This window comes from Podarcis cretensis (assembly GCF_951804945.1).
Source record: "Podarcis cretensis genome assembly, chromosome: 2".
Classification (NCBI taxonomy): domain Eukaryota; kingdom Metazoa; phylum Chordata; class Lepidosauria; order Squamata; family Lacertidae; genus Podarcis; species Podarcis cretensis.
This window is the reverse complement of record NC_137171.1, coordinates 6,153,594-6,167,036: the sequence shown is the minus strand read 5'-3', so window position 1 is coordinate 6,167,036 and position 13,443 is coordinate 6,153,594. Positions and strand designations below refer to the sequence as shown.

Sequence of the window (13,443 nt, the reverse complement as noted above, 5' to 3'; positions counted from 1 at the left end):
AGCTCCTGAAGCCAGCCAGACCCAAGTGCGCTACCAGGATGGCTCCGGGCTTCTGAGACTGCCGCTACCGCCGCCACTGCTGAGGGGGAACCAGGGATGCCCAGCACATCAACTGGGGGAACCGCTGACCACCACCCCGCGACCCAAATCGAGCTGGGAGTAAGAGTGTCTGGCCACCCGGCCGACTGCCCAGCGGCGCTCCGGGGCCAGTAAAAACCCTGGAGCAGACACAGGGAGAAGAGGAGAGGAGAAGGACGAGAGAGAAAGAGAAAGGAGAAAAAAGAGGGAGCCCCGACATTGCTGCACCGCTGCTGAGGCGAGGTAGGAGAGCACTGGGCGGGCAAGGACACGTGGTTAAGCCCAGGCCAGACCCAAGCCTTCTCCATGGTGGCTAGCGCTCCAAGAGAGCAGGCCAGGGCCCAGGGGAAGGCCATGCGACAGAGACCACAGAAAAGAAGATATTACTTAATATTTAAAAAAATAATAATAACTTTTTTTCCTCTTTTCCAAAAAAAAAGTGTCCCCGGATTCTTTGAAAAAAATCTGGTAACCTTATTATACGTGTCATGATAAACCATGGTTTATTTGACAAAACAGGCAGGTTGAAAGTATTAAAGCAACAGCTCAGAAATAACCCTCCTCCCCATCTTCATTTGCTAACTTTTAGCTGAGATGACATCTGCACAATCCTTATCTGGGGGACTGAATGCACTCAGCTGAGTTCCGCAGTTCGCATGCATTGAAGTCTCTGGTCTACTCCGCCCTCCCTCCACCATTTCTCCATATGGATGACAGGGACAACTATGGGAGCCAGGCAAGGTATCAAGTTGATTCCTGGGGCAAATGTCTCCACGTTACACAGCAACTCTCCCAACTCTCCTGTGCGCAATGCCAAACTATTAGGAAACATGTTCCCCGCCATGAACTTTGTATGTCACCGTGTCCTTGTAAAGTGGCAAAGTCTGTTGCTGCTGGAGAGAGAAGGCAGAACAAGAAGGGAGAGAACAGGGAGACGTCAAGTGTGAATCTGTGTGTGCTGTCAAAGAGACTAAGTAAATAAGGTAAATAAATGATCCCTGGATGACTAGCAACCCCTCCGAAGGCTATTGGTCGACAAAGCTACCAGTCTCCCATGGGAGGCTCAAGAATGCTCTGTGTTTTTTGCTTTTCTAAAAACAAAATCTATGCCAAATTCTGCACCTGGAATGAAGTCTGAAAATGTAATTTTCACTTAAATTCTTCTTGCAAGAAAAAGGATGAGGAGGGGCACAGGCTAGCTAACAGAACATTTGCTCCTATTCCTGGTTGCGAAGGCTCTTTTAAGGTCTCAAGCCTGCTTCACCAACCGCAAGGGCTAGAATGGAGGGCCTCTGGATTCTGGGGCAGATACCAAATTTTGCACACAGAGTATACCAAGTTCTGGACTTGTACAGTGGTACCTCGGGTTACATATGCTTCAGGTTACAGACTCCACTAACCCAGAAATAGTACCTCGGGTTAAGAACTTTGCTTCAGGATGAGAACAGAAATCGTGCTCCGGCGGCGCAGCAGCAGCAGGAGGCCCCATTAGCTAAAGTGGTGCTTTCAGGTTAAGAACGGACCTCCGGAACGAATTACGTACTTAACCCGAGGTACCACTGTATTCAGATCAGAGTACAAAGAACAAGAAACCAGGAGGCAGGAGAAAACTACTCGTCACCCCCCTTTTGCACATGTGCTCAGGGCAAGCGCACAAAATCTCATCGGAAGCTCAACTTCTCCCCACCCAGCCCACCCCCACACACCCCACGTGTTGCTTGGCTCGAACTCTAGAGCTGTAACTTCACCTCCAAAAGGCCCAGACAATGAAAGAGCACGTTAACTCAAGCCAGCTGGACTGAGTGTCCCCCCCACCATCCGCCTGCCACATACAACCTCATTTGTTTACCTCCTGTTCTCCTCCTTTTAGCTCTTCCTAAACTAGATCAGCTTTCAAGGAGCTAAAATTACACCCCATTCCCTCTTCTTCTTTTTTTTTACTCCTCCCCCAGCCTTCCATGTGCACGTACGTGTGTGTGTGTGTGCGCGCGCGCACTTTTAAAAGTTGATTTGGGCAGAGCCTTGGCGTTTTACCCCGCCCCTATCCCATCAAGCAGAGGAAAGGAACCCATTCTTATCTCTCCTTCCAGATCTGCCAGCCTTGTAAGCAACGCTTAGCTACCATTTCCAGTTTCTGTTAGGTTTTCCCTCTTCCTGGTCCGCCTGCCCCAGGCTACCTCTCATGCCAGGGGCTGAAATGAGGACAAGGTTTGCCTGTGGCACGTAAATAAACGTGGAAACCCAAGAGAACTTCCTCGCTCTAGAGCAACAGTGTTCAAACTTTCTGCCTGCAGGGAGCACATTCCACATCAGATTGTCTGTTGAGGGACTCCTGCAGTGTGGATCAGAGTCATGGCAGTGGGGACTGTGGGTTTAACGCTGTTTCCCCAATCCAAATCTCCCTCCCTCCTGGAGCTGCTGCTACTCACAGAAGGGGAAACATATGGACACAATATGGGGGTCTGTGCCCCTGAAGAATTTGTGTTGAGAAAAGGCTTAGAGATACACTTCCTTCTTTAACACAACATAACAACTAGGTTGGCTCTAGATGTCCACACATGTGCATCTAGGGTTGCCAAGACGCTCCAAAAGTTGTTGGCTAGGGATGATGGGAGTTGCAGTTCAGCAACATCTGGAGGGACAAAGGTTCCCCACACTTGGTGTAAAGGCGGAAAATGTAGAAGTTGGAGTTCAACGGCAATGAAATGGAGAACTTCAATGGATGGGGAACTTCAGGCTCAGGAGCATATGTGGCCTTCTGCCTGTTCCTCAGGCCTCTCCTCAGGCCATGCCCTGTCTCTCAAGGTCCTTTACAGTGGTACCTCGGGTTACATACGCTTCAGGTTTCATAAGCTTCAGTTTACAGACTCCGCTAACCCAGAAATATTACCTTGGGTTAAGAACGTTGCTTCAAGATGGGAACAGAAATCGTGCTCCGACGGCGCGGCGGCAGCAGGAGGCCCCATTAGCTAAAGTGGTGCTTCAGGTTAAGAACAGTTTCAGGTTAAGAACGGACCTCTGGAACAAATTAAGTACTTAACCAAAGGTACCACTGTATTTGATCTTAAATAAATGCAAACTAAGCACAGTGACTAGCTTGTGTAGCCAAGTGACATGAAATATTGTAGTAAGAAGTTCAAACCACCCCCACAGAGCTGCCAACTTTAATCTCAAAACACATCAGAAGCACTCTGCGTTAATTTCAGAGTGTCTGCTTCATTCTAACCCGGGGACACATTGCCTTAACACCTGTTGTTGTTGTACTGCTGCCACTTAAGAAGAGTGCCTTCCCTATCAATTCCTTCCAGTGATATCAGGAGCTTCGTTGTATTACCACACACCTCTGTTGACAACACTACGGCATGGCGAGGGCCAAAACATCCAGGGTCTACACATGTAGGCTGTGTACACACCGTGCATTGAAATCACACACCCCTGAAATAATCCTGGGAACTGGGGTTTACCACACACAGAGCTACAAATCACAGCATTAACAAACTACACTTCCCAGAATTCTTGTGGGACAGGATGTGCTTTAAATGCGTACACTGCTGTAATTTTGGATTCCTTCCAAGTCAATGGCTTCTTCATCTTTCACTCCTTCCTAAATACCATACCATGCAGCGGAAGAGCTCAAGCAGAGACACCACTTCCACAGACAGTTGCGGTTGCCACCATCTCGTATAAAGTGGGGGAAACGGCTCATTTACAAATTGTTCGTTCATTTATAAAATAGCCCATTGCCAAAAATTCTGGGAAAGGGAAAGGAAAGAAACAGGAAATATATCTAGAGGTCAACATCTTGCTCAGGAACAAGGGAAAGAAGGCACCGATAGAGGAGCAAAAGGAGAAGGAGTTCCCCAAGGGGCATGAAATTCAGCTGAACATGTTGCAGTTAAAATCTTCCATCAGAGGCACTACAAAACATAGCACGTTGAGCTCTTTCTGCTCTGTGACTAAGTGATTTTTTGGCATTATATCTTTGTGCACATGAGAATTTCTCTCTCCTGTAGTTTGGACAACAGTTGGACAACAGTTGGCTAGCAACCACACCAGTACTAGCCATGAAAGGTTCTGCTTGTGACCCACTCTGGGGTTGCGGTGCTCATCTCGCTTTTATTGGCCAAGGGAGCCGGCGTACAGCTTCTGGGTCATGTGGCCAGCATGACTAAGCCACTTCTGGCGAACCAGAGCAGCGTACGGAAACTCCGTTTACCTTCCCGCTGGAGCGGTACCTATTTATCTGCTTGCACTTTGCCGTGCTTTCAAACTGCTAGGTTGGCAGGAGCAGGGACTGAGCAACGGTAGCTCACCCCGTCATGGGGATTCGAACCGCTAACCTTCTGATCGGCAAGCCCTAGGCTCTGAGGTTTAACCCACAGCACCACCAGCATCCCTCTTGTGGGCTATACTCAAGGTTAACTGAGCAAAAATGACTATATACACTCCAAAGCAGGTCCATCAGTTGCTTAAAGTGCATGAACTTCCAGGGGAATTCAAACAGCCATGCAGCCGTCTCCTCTGCCATTCCTCAATCACAACTTTTGCCCTATGTGGCCAGAGACATTTTGTGAGTCCCTGGGAAGGAAGGTGATGGAGAACCTTTGTTGATTATTTATTAATCATCTAAAATTACTGGGCACCACAGAAAAAATAGCACTTCCAGGCCAACAGACTGACAATCTATAGTTGCAAGGCAAACTGCAGGATGAATAAGCTGATTGCTAAACGGAAAATAGTTACGCCTTCCCCAGCCTATCAGAATGGCTAGCTAGATCTGAATTTATGATCAATTCAGTGGCTGCCTGGAAAGGAGAATGATAAAAGGACAGAAACAGTGCTGGGTAAATATAATGCTTAATTTTTGCTAGGCTTTACTTATAGTTGTTCCTGGAAACTTTCACAGCCTATGTGCAGCTCTACATATGTAGTAAAAAAAAAAGTAAAAAAGCAGGCGGTGGGATGGGTTAATTTGAGCATGTGCTAAATGCATTTCCTTTGCCACTTAAAAACAGAATGAAATACCATCTCACATATACCTGGAAGAGGAACTTCTGGATCAACTAGTATGATTCCCAGACCAATTTTGAGAAACAAATCACTTGTTAACTCTGGAAAGACAAGTGGGGGCTGCAACGAAATGTTGTAGTGTGGAGTGCTCTTACTCAGCTTTCCAAGATAATCCATTCAATTCCAACTTGGTTTTCCATCTCTCTACCCCTGCATAACACGGTCAGCATTCTGTGGCCACTAAGCATTCTCAGTCCCTTTAGGTCTGCTTAAGATCCCCTTCAATTTAGGCTCCCCCCCCCTTTGTACTTCTGCAAACTGTGGGTTTCCACAAGCCCTTTATTGGTGGATGGTGTCACTGTGTCAGGCGATATAAGAACTAACCCTCAAATAATTAAGTTCTCTATCCATGTCAGTTTGCTATGACTATACGCCTTGCCATCACCTCCAAGCTCTCCATACCAGGTTGTTGCTGTACTCGAGGGCAAGCACACTGTTCCCACTTCCTCTAGCCTTTAAAACCCTCCCTTGCAGGCTTCTGCTGCCAGTGGCATTTAAATACCCAAAGGGACTGAACTGAGCAAAATGTACTGTCAGCTGAGACCTTAGGCCAGCCCGGCATCATGCGACAGGCAACTCATACTATGAGGCTTTTCATGTTCAGACTTCTCTCATTCAGGGAATCCTTTTCCACACTGGCTTGCCTGACCAGGAAGCCCTGCGCACTGCAGAGGATTCTGCGACAGGTTCTTGGGGCACAGAGAGCACACCCAACCTCTGACAGCAGGTTCCATAATCCCCAGCCACTTCTGCCAGCAGCTGTGTTGTGCCTTGCGGGGAAGCATCCATAATGTAGAGCAAGCTGTTTTCAAGTCTCACAAGGTGACCCTGAGTTCTTACGGGAAAGGGAGGAAGCCGGGGGGCGGGGGGCAGAGAGGATCTATATATTTTCTCCACACCCTGTCTAAGGTGCAACTACGGTCTATCTGCTTCCAGCAGGCAGGGCCACACAGAGCTAAATATAGGTCTCTCATAATTGAAAGCCCTGCCTTGCACAATGGCTACTTTCTGCCCTCGTAATAGAACAAGCTTTTTTTATTTTGGTAACAACTCAGGCCACAAATTGCCAGGTTGGAAGAAGCTGTAAAGCTTCAGCTAGGCCAGGTCCCCAGGCCCTTCCCTTCCGTGAGCTGGACATTAATAGGCAAGAAGCTTGGGAGGCAGGGAGAAAAAAATGCAGGGTTTATTAGACCCAAAGCTTCTGATACCTGCTGGAGAGACACGTAAGGTAGGAAAGAGCCGGCCATTGTCCCTGCTGCGATTACCATATCATGCCAAAATGGGTCATCAGCCCACTGGCCCAACACACCAAACAAATTCTCAGTTCCTCGTGGGATTGCACGTATAAGTGTGTATGCATGTGTACATGCATGTGTCCAGAATGCGGCAGCTAGACTGGTGACTGGAGGCGGCCACCGAGACCACATAACACCGGTCTTGAAAGACCTACATTGGCTCCCAGTACGTTTCCGAGCACAATTCAAAGTGTTGGTGTTGACCTTTAAAGCCCTAAACGGCCTCAGCCCAGTATACCTGAAGGAGCATCTCCACCCCCATTGTCCAGCCCGGACACCGAGGTCCAGCTCTGAGGGCCTTCTGGAGGTTCCCTCACTGTGAGAAGCAAAGCTACAGGGAACCAGGCAGAGGGCCTTCTCGGTAGTGGCGCCTGCCCTGTGGAATGCCCTCCCATCAGATGTCAAAGCGATAAACAACTACCTGACATTCAGAAGACATCTGAAGGCAGCCCTGTTCAGGGAAGTTTTTAATGTGTGACATTTTAGTGTATTTTTGGTCTCTGTGGAAGCCGCCCAGAGTGGCTGGGGAAACCCAGCCAGATGGGTGGGGTACAAATAATAAATTATTATTATTATTATTATTATTATTATTATTATTATTATTACATGCATGTGTATTTTTAAATAATATTTTCTGCCACTTTCCCACAGCTCAAGATGGCTTACAAAGATAGCTTAGCTCTCAGTGTGACACTGTCCAGCGTGCAGCATGCAGGCCTGGGACAGAGGTCAGAGGTAAGCCAGGAGTGGAGCCAGGGAGTCAGAGCCAAGGGACACACAGAAATGCTCCAGAGCCAGGAAGGCCATGTTGCTCAGGAAAAGCTCCAAGCCAAACAGGAAGCCATTTATATCCCTTCCTGTCCAGGAGGGCCCAATGGACAGGATGGGTAGGTGGGGCCACTCCTGACCCCTGAGAACACATCACTACCAGGTAAGATGTTCCCAGGTGCAGGCCTGTTACCTCACCACAAAGGGCAGCCACATGCACTGAACCAAAGGTTTCTGGTTCTAGAGTAGCCCCAACAACTACTGGCAGCAGGGCCTGGTACTGTTGTTCAATTACAGGGGTGCCGGTGTTTCCCAGTCTTGCAAGCCCCTTCATCCCCGGACAGCATGGTCTACAGTCAGGGATAATGGGAGTTGTTGTCCAACAGCATCCCAAGGCTGGGAAAGTCTGATGTAGTCCACTGCCTTCAGGATCACCTATCTGACTCTAGTAGCCATTGGCATCCCAGAGCTACCTGCCAAAGCAAACTTCACTTAGATGAAACGTGCACAATGGGACTTGAGAACCAGCAGCCATAGTTCTACAAGGGCTTGAGGGATTTGCAAAGGGAGAAGGATGTCAAGGCAGAACTCTCAAAGGTTGGATGGAGGAACTCAGTGTTCCTGACATGACCTGTACAGTGTCTACTGAGAAACCGTGGAGTAAGACTTTGAGTAAAAGGAGTGAGCCCCTGCATACTGGTTGAAGAATGCACCATTCCTTGGTTTAAAAAGTGAGGTTTAAAATGCTGAGCAGATTTGGGTTCACAATTATTTGCTTAAATTAGGTAGAGCACAGAATTTCTTTTCTTGGAGCTCAGTTAGAGACCTGCATTGGCTTCCTGTATGTTTCCGAGCACAATTCAAAGTGTTGGTGCTGACCTTTAAAGCCCTAAACAGCCTCGGCCCAGTATAGCTGAAGGAGCATCGTCACCCCCCATTGTTCAACCTGGACACTGAGGTCCAGCTCCGAGGGCCTTCTGGCAGTTCCCTCATTGCGAGAAGTGAGGTTACAGGGAACCAGGCAGAGGGCCTTCTCAGTGGTGGTGCCCGCCCTGTGGAACACCCTCCCATCAGATGTCAAGGAAATAAACAACTATCCTATTTTTAAAAGACATCTGAAGGCAGCCCTCTTTAGGGAAGTTTTTAATGTTTAATGCTGTTTTGTGTTTTTAATATTCAATTGGGAGCCGCCCAGAGTGGCTGGGGAAACCCAGCCAGATGGGCGGGGTATAAATAATAAATTATCATTATGGCTCTGTGTGTCTGTGCATGAAGGAGATGTGTGGAGCCTGTGGCCCTCCAGATGTTGATGGACTCCACCTCCTATCAGCCCTAGCCAGCATTATCAATTGTAAGGGATGATGGGAGTTGCAGTCCAACAATTTATAGAGGACCACATCATAGGAACTGCCTTGCTTCAAAGGCTCTGTATCTTGGGTAGAAAAAGGGTTTGTTTGTTTTTCCCTTCCTTTGATACAATGGGCTCCCATCTGCCCAGCGAGCAGGAGCGCCACCCCAAAGTCCTCTTTAAAATCTACAGTGCATCCTGGGATGGGAGCCACCCAAAATATAAAGACACTCACCTTGACCTAGACTGTGTTTTATAGAGCAAGCCCGTGAAAGGTGTTGAGCACTAGTTTTATATGTTTGAGAAGGCGGCAGACACCAAGCTGGGTGGAATTTCCTCAGATCTGGCGGCTTCAAGCTCAGGTAGCAAGACACTGAGGTAATCCTGGGAAAAGGCGATGAGAGTTTTGGAACCCCTGAGGCTAAGTGTCATTCGGCAGGTTAGAACAGAGCTCCCTTGACGGCTAGAGCATCAGACACGACATTCCCCGACTGCCATGTTTTCTTGCGGCAACAAAAAAAGCGATGGCACCTGCTGCCATCAAGCATTCAGAAGACAAGCAACTGCTCCAGACTTCCCTGTCCTGTGGCCTGACAGGTATTATGGACTTTGATTCCCATCATTCCTGGTCACCGGCCATGCTGGGAGTTGGGAGTTCCAACTACTTCTGAAGGGCACCAGGTTGGGGAAAGCTCTCATGTCTGGTCGCATTTGCTTCCAGGGATGGTATCCCAGGATGCATTGCTTCTGTGGGTGCTCACTGGTCCCAGGTTCACAGCATAACTTACTTGTCAGAGGACTGGAAAATGGGCACAAACTGCTCTTATCTATTACTATCTTGTTCCTTATATTTTTAGATACAGGCAAGTAATGGTACTAGCAGGGCCTTTTCAGTGATGGTTCCTTGGTTGTGGAAGGCCCTCCCAAGCAAGGTGCGTCTTTCTCCATCATTATTCACTTCCAGGAGGAATTTGAAAACATTCCTATTTACCCAGGCATTTGGTGGCTGAAGAATACCATTCCTGGCAATCCTATGATCACTGAACGGAAGAATGTTTTTACCTGCTTTTACATGTTTTTAAGAGGGACGCGGGTGGCGCTGTGGGTAAATCCTCAGTGCCTAGGACTTGCCGATCGTATGGTCGGCGGTTCGAATCCCCGTGGTGGGGTGAGCTCCTGTCTTTCGGTCCCAGCTCCTGCCCACCTAGCAGTTCGAAAGCACCCCTAAGTGCAAGTAGATAAATAGGTACCACTTTATAGTGGGAAGGTAAACAGCGTTTCCGTGTGCTGCGCTGGTGCCGGCTCGCCAGAGCAGCTTCGTCACGCTGGCCACGTGACCCGGAAGTGTCTCCGGACAGCGCTGGCTCCCGGCCTCTTAAGTGAGATGGGTGCACAACCCTAGAGTCGGACACGACTGGCTCGCACGGGCAGGGGGTACCTTTACCTTTACCTTTACATGTTTTTAATTGTAATTGTTTTTAGAATGTTTTGACTGTTTAAACATATTTTTGCTTTGTTTTTAAACTGTGTATGTGTTTGCTGCTTGGGATTCTCTGGGGAGGAAGGGTGGAGAATAAATTCAGTAAATAAATAAATACTCTGTACTAAGAATATAAATGTTCTGTACTAAGTAGTTTGAATTCTGTGCCAAGCTGGATTTTGAAGCCTGTAGGGGAAAATTGGCCAACAACTGAGTGAATTTAGTTTAAACAAGTCATTCATGTTTTGGATGAGGCAAACGGAGGGTAAGCACTATGTCTATTGTAACCCACCCTTTCCCCTCCTACCTTGAGTTTTAAAAGCCATCACCTAAGACACTTTCAAGCCTATCTCTGCATCCTTAAGGGATAGAAACTGGCATCTAAAAAGACAACCACAAAGCACACAGCCCATATACGGTATATGCACTGTGGGGTGATGGAGCTCAGATCAGGGAGCTCAGCCCCTGCATTTCACACTCTGCTGCAGGTGAGACTGTGGCACACCAGATGGAAAGGGTGCAGTTCCTCCGCAACCACCTCAGTTGGCAAAGGCAAGAAGAAAAAAGAGGCAGAGGGGACATCAGAGTGACGCAGTTGGAGGGTGGCAGCAGCAACTATGGGGGCTGCGCTCACACCCCCTTTGCTGTGTGGCAAAGGAGAATGAACTCCAACTGCAGGAGGAAAGATTTAGCTCAAAAAATGTCAGCAGAAATTTTCCAACCATAATAATAGCCAAGCAATGGAACAAATTACCAAGGGAGCTTGTGGAGACCCAGTGCTGGGAAACTCTGGAAAATAGTCACATCAGCTTCTGTCTGGAATGGTTTAACTGTTATTCATTCTGGTCAGGGGCAAAGGAGTGGGTTAGATCCATCCATTCATTCCCCCCCCCCCCCGAGGCTTATTAGCTGTATTCTCCACTAAAGGGACTCAAAAGCATTCTAAACTAGAGTTCTAGAAACCAAATAAAATAATCACATCTTAAATTGAGGAGCAAGCCAAGAAAAGGAACCCAACACTAGACCTCTCCTGGTGCCTACTCACCAGGAATAGGAGGCACTCCCTTAGATATTTAGGGCACAGGACTTTTAGCGATGCAGACTCTCCCCATATTTGCCTCCCCAGAATTAAGATCTTCTGTGGAGGCCCTTCTTAAGAGTAGTCCCACCTGACTGAGATTCAGGGAGCGGTGCCTGGAGTCCTAGCTGGCTTTCCCCCAGAGCCACAGACACAAGGCAAACTCCTCAGCCACCCCCACCAAACTGCTCTGCTAGCTGCACATCAGTTAACACAGAAGAGGGAGCTGCACGAAGTGCTTGCCTGGATCAGGGCCTGGCAGAGAGCCAGGAAGGGGAGGAGCTTGCAGCACCTCAGAGGTAAGCTTTTGGTCTACATCAGGGGTAGGCAAACTAAAGCCCGGGGGCCGGATGCGGCCCAATCGCCTTCTCAATCTGGCCCACAGACGGTCTGGGAATCAGCGTGTTTTTACATGAGTAGAATGTGTGCTTTTATTTAAAATGCATTTCTGGGTTCTTTGTGGGGCATAGCAATTCGTTCATTATTATTTCCCCCCTCAAAATATAGTCCGGCCCACCACAAGGTCTGAGGGACAGTGGACCAGCCCCCTGCTGAAAAGGTTTGCTGACCCCTGGTCTACATCACTGATGAAACAACAGCTCCAAGCGCAGGCCTGAGTGGAGGGAACCCGACATATTTAAAAGCACCTAGGCAAAGCCAGGTACATTCTGCAGTGGAAGTTGCAGCAGCAAAATTCCTTCTGCACAAAGACAAGCTGGATTCCTATCAGCTGTACAGATGTGGCACATGAATGCATGCGCTTGATATTTCATAAGATTCTGCTTCTGCTATCTAAGTGACAGGGCACAGAGCTGTACCAAGCACTGGAGCTCCACCTCTAGCCCTTTCAAACACCGTACCCACCTCCCACTGCCTCTGAAATTGCACCATTTGTCACCTTTCAAACCTCTTTGTGTCATTAAGGGCTGGGAAAGTAAAGAAGAAGAGAAGAAGAGTTTGGATTTGATATCCCTTAAGGAGTCTCAAAGCGGCTAACAATCTCCTTTCCCTTCCTCCCCCACAACAAACACTCTGTGAGGTGAGTGAGGCTAAGAGACTTCAGAGAAGTGTGACTAGACCAAGGTCACCTAGCAGATGCATGTGGAGGAGCGGGGAAGCGAACCCGGTTCACCAGATTACGAGTCCACTGCTCTTAACCACTACACCACACTGCAAACAAGGTGGGCTTGTTTCCTCACCTCAGCCAGCCCTCAGAGAAAGTGGAAAGTCTCTAAACTCAGTATGCAGTGCCAGTTCCTGCACCTACACAAAATAATCACAGAATAGAATAAACATAGACAGGAGGGTTCATATCTACATGGTAAGAGTTACCAAGAGCACAGAATGAAGGCACCCATAAGCCTCTACATCTGCAAGACTAGCATAAGGGGCAGACCTGCATATAGACCAGAGCGGAACTGTGCTGCAACTCTGATGTCCAATCTTCTCCTTTTTAAAAACACCAACAACTGTGCTTTGTGTGTGGTTGCTATATAAAAAGGCCAACACCACTCCTTGCATGCCAGAGGCTTTGCGTGATCAGGGCATCCACACAGCAAGGGGTCCTAATCCTGTGGAGCCCCTGCATGTCAGGAGAAGCCCATGTGTTGGCTTTTCTCTACAGACAAATGTGTGCATGGTTGTTAGGAAAGGCAGGTGAAATGTCAGGGATGGGGGTAAAAGTACAGCCCCACTTTGGTCTGTCTGTGGGTGTGCCTTGCTTAGGGGTGGAGGAGGAGTTTGATTCAGTTCACATTTAAAGACGAATCTACCCCACTCACACTTTCCAAAACAGTAAAAAGGTAAAGGGACCCCTGACCGTTAGGTCCAGTCGTGGCCGACTCGGGTTGCGGCACTCATCTCGCTTTACTGGCTGAGGGAGCTGGCGTACAGCTTCCGGGTCATGTGGCCAGCAGGACTAAGCCACGGAAACGCCGTTTACCTTCCCGCCGGAGCTGTACCTATTTATCTACTTGCACTTTGACGTGCTTTTGAACTGCTAGGTTGGCAGCAGCAGGGACCAAACAACGGGAGCTCACCCCGTCACGGGAATTTGAACCACTGACCTTCTGATTGGCAAGTCCAAGGCTCTGTGGTTTAACCCACAGCGCCACCCGCATCCCACTTCCAAAACAGTACACGAAACAAAACAGCGCTGACCTTCAAAATTCACACCTCTCTGAATTTTGCAAAACTGGGGTAAAGTGTGCATAAAGATACATATATTAGCAGGGGGAGGGTGCACTGCATTGGGGTAAATCACTTTGCAATAATGTGTATGTTAAGGAAAATTGCAAGCGTGTACATATGCAGAGAAATTAAAGAT

At 48.3% G+C, this 13,443-nt stretch overlaps 1 protein-coding gene and 1 long non-coding RNA gene across 8 annotated transcripts in view; both read right to left on the bottom strand.

Moving 5' to 3' along the window:
• The window catches only part of FMNL3 (formin like 3), a 103,316-nt gene that overhangs the window by 70,985 nt on the left and 18,888 nt on the right, over positions 1–13,443 (bottom strand). The gene's annotated exons all lie outside the window — the stretch shown is intronic.
• Positions 565–2,976, bottom strand: LOC307210814. The gene is made up of 2 exons (XR_013836145.1): positions 1,928–2,976; positions 565–971 (listed from the first exon to the last, which is right to left on the bottom strand). It is a non-coding gene; the product is annotated as an uncharacterized lncRNA (long non-coding RNA).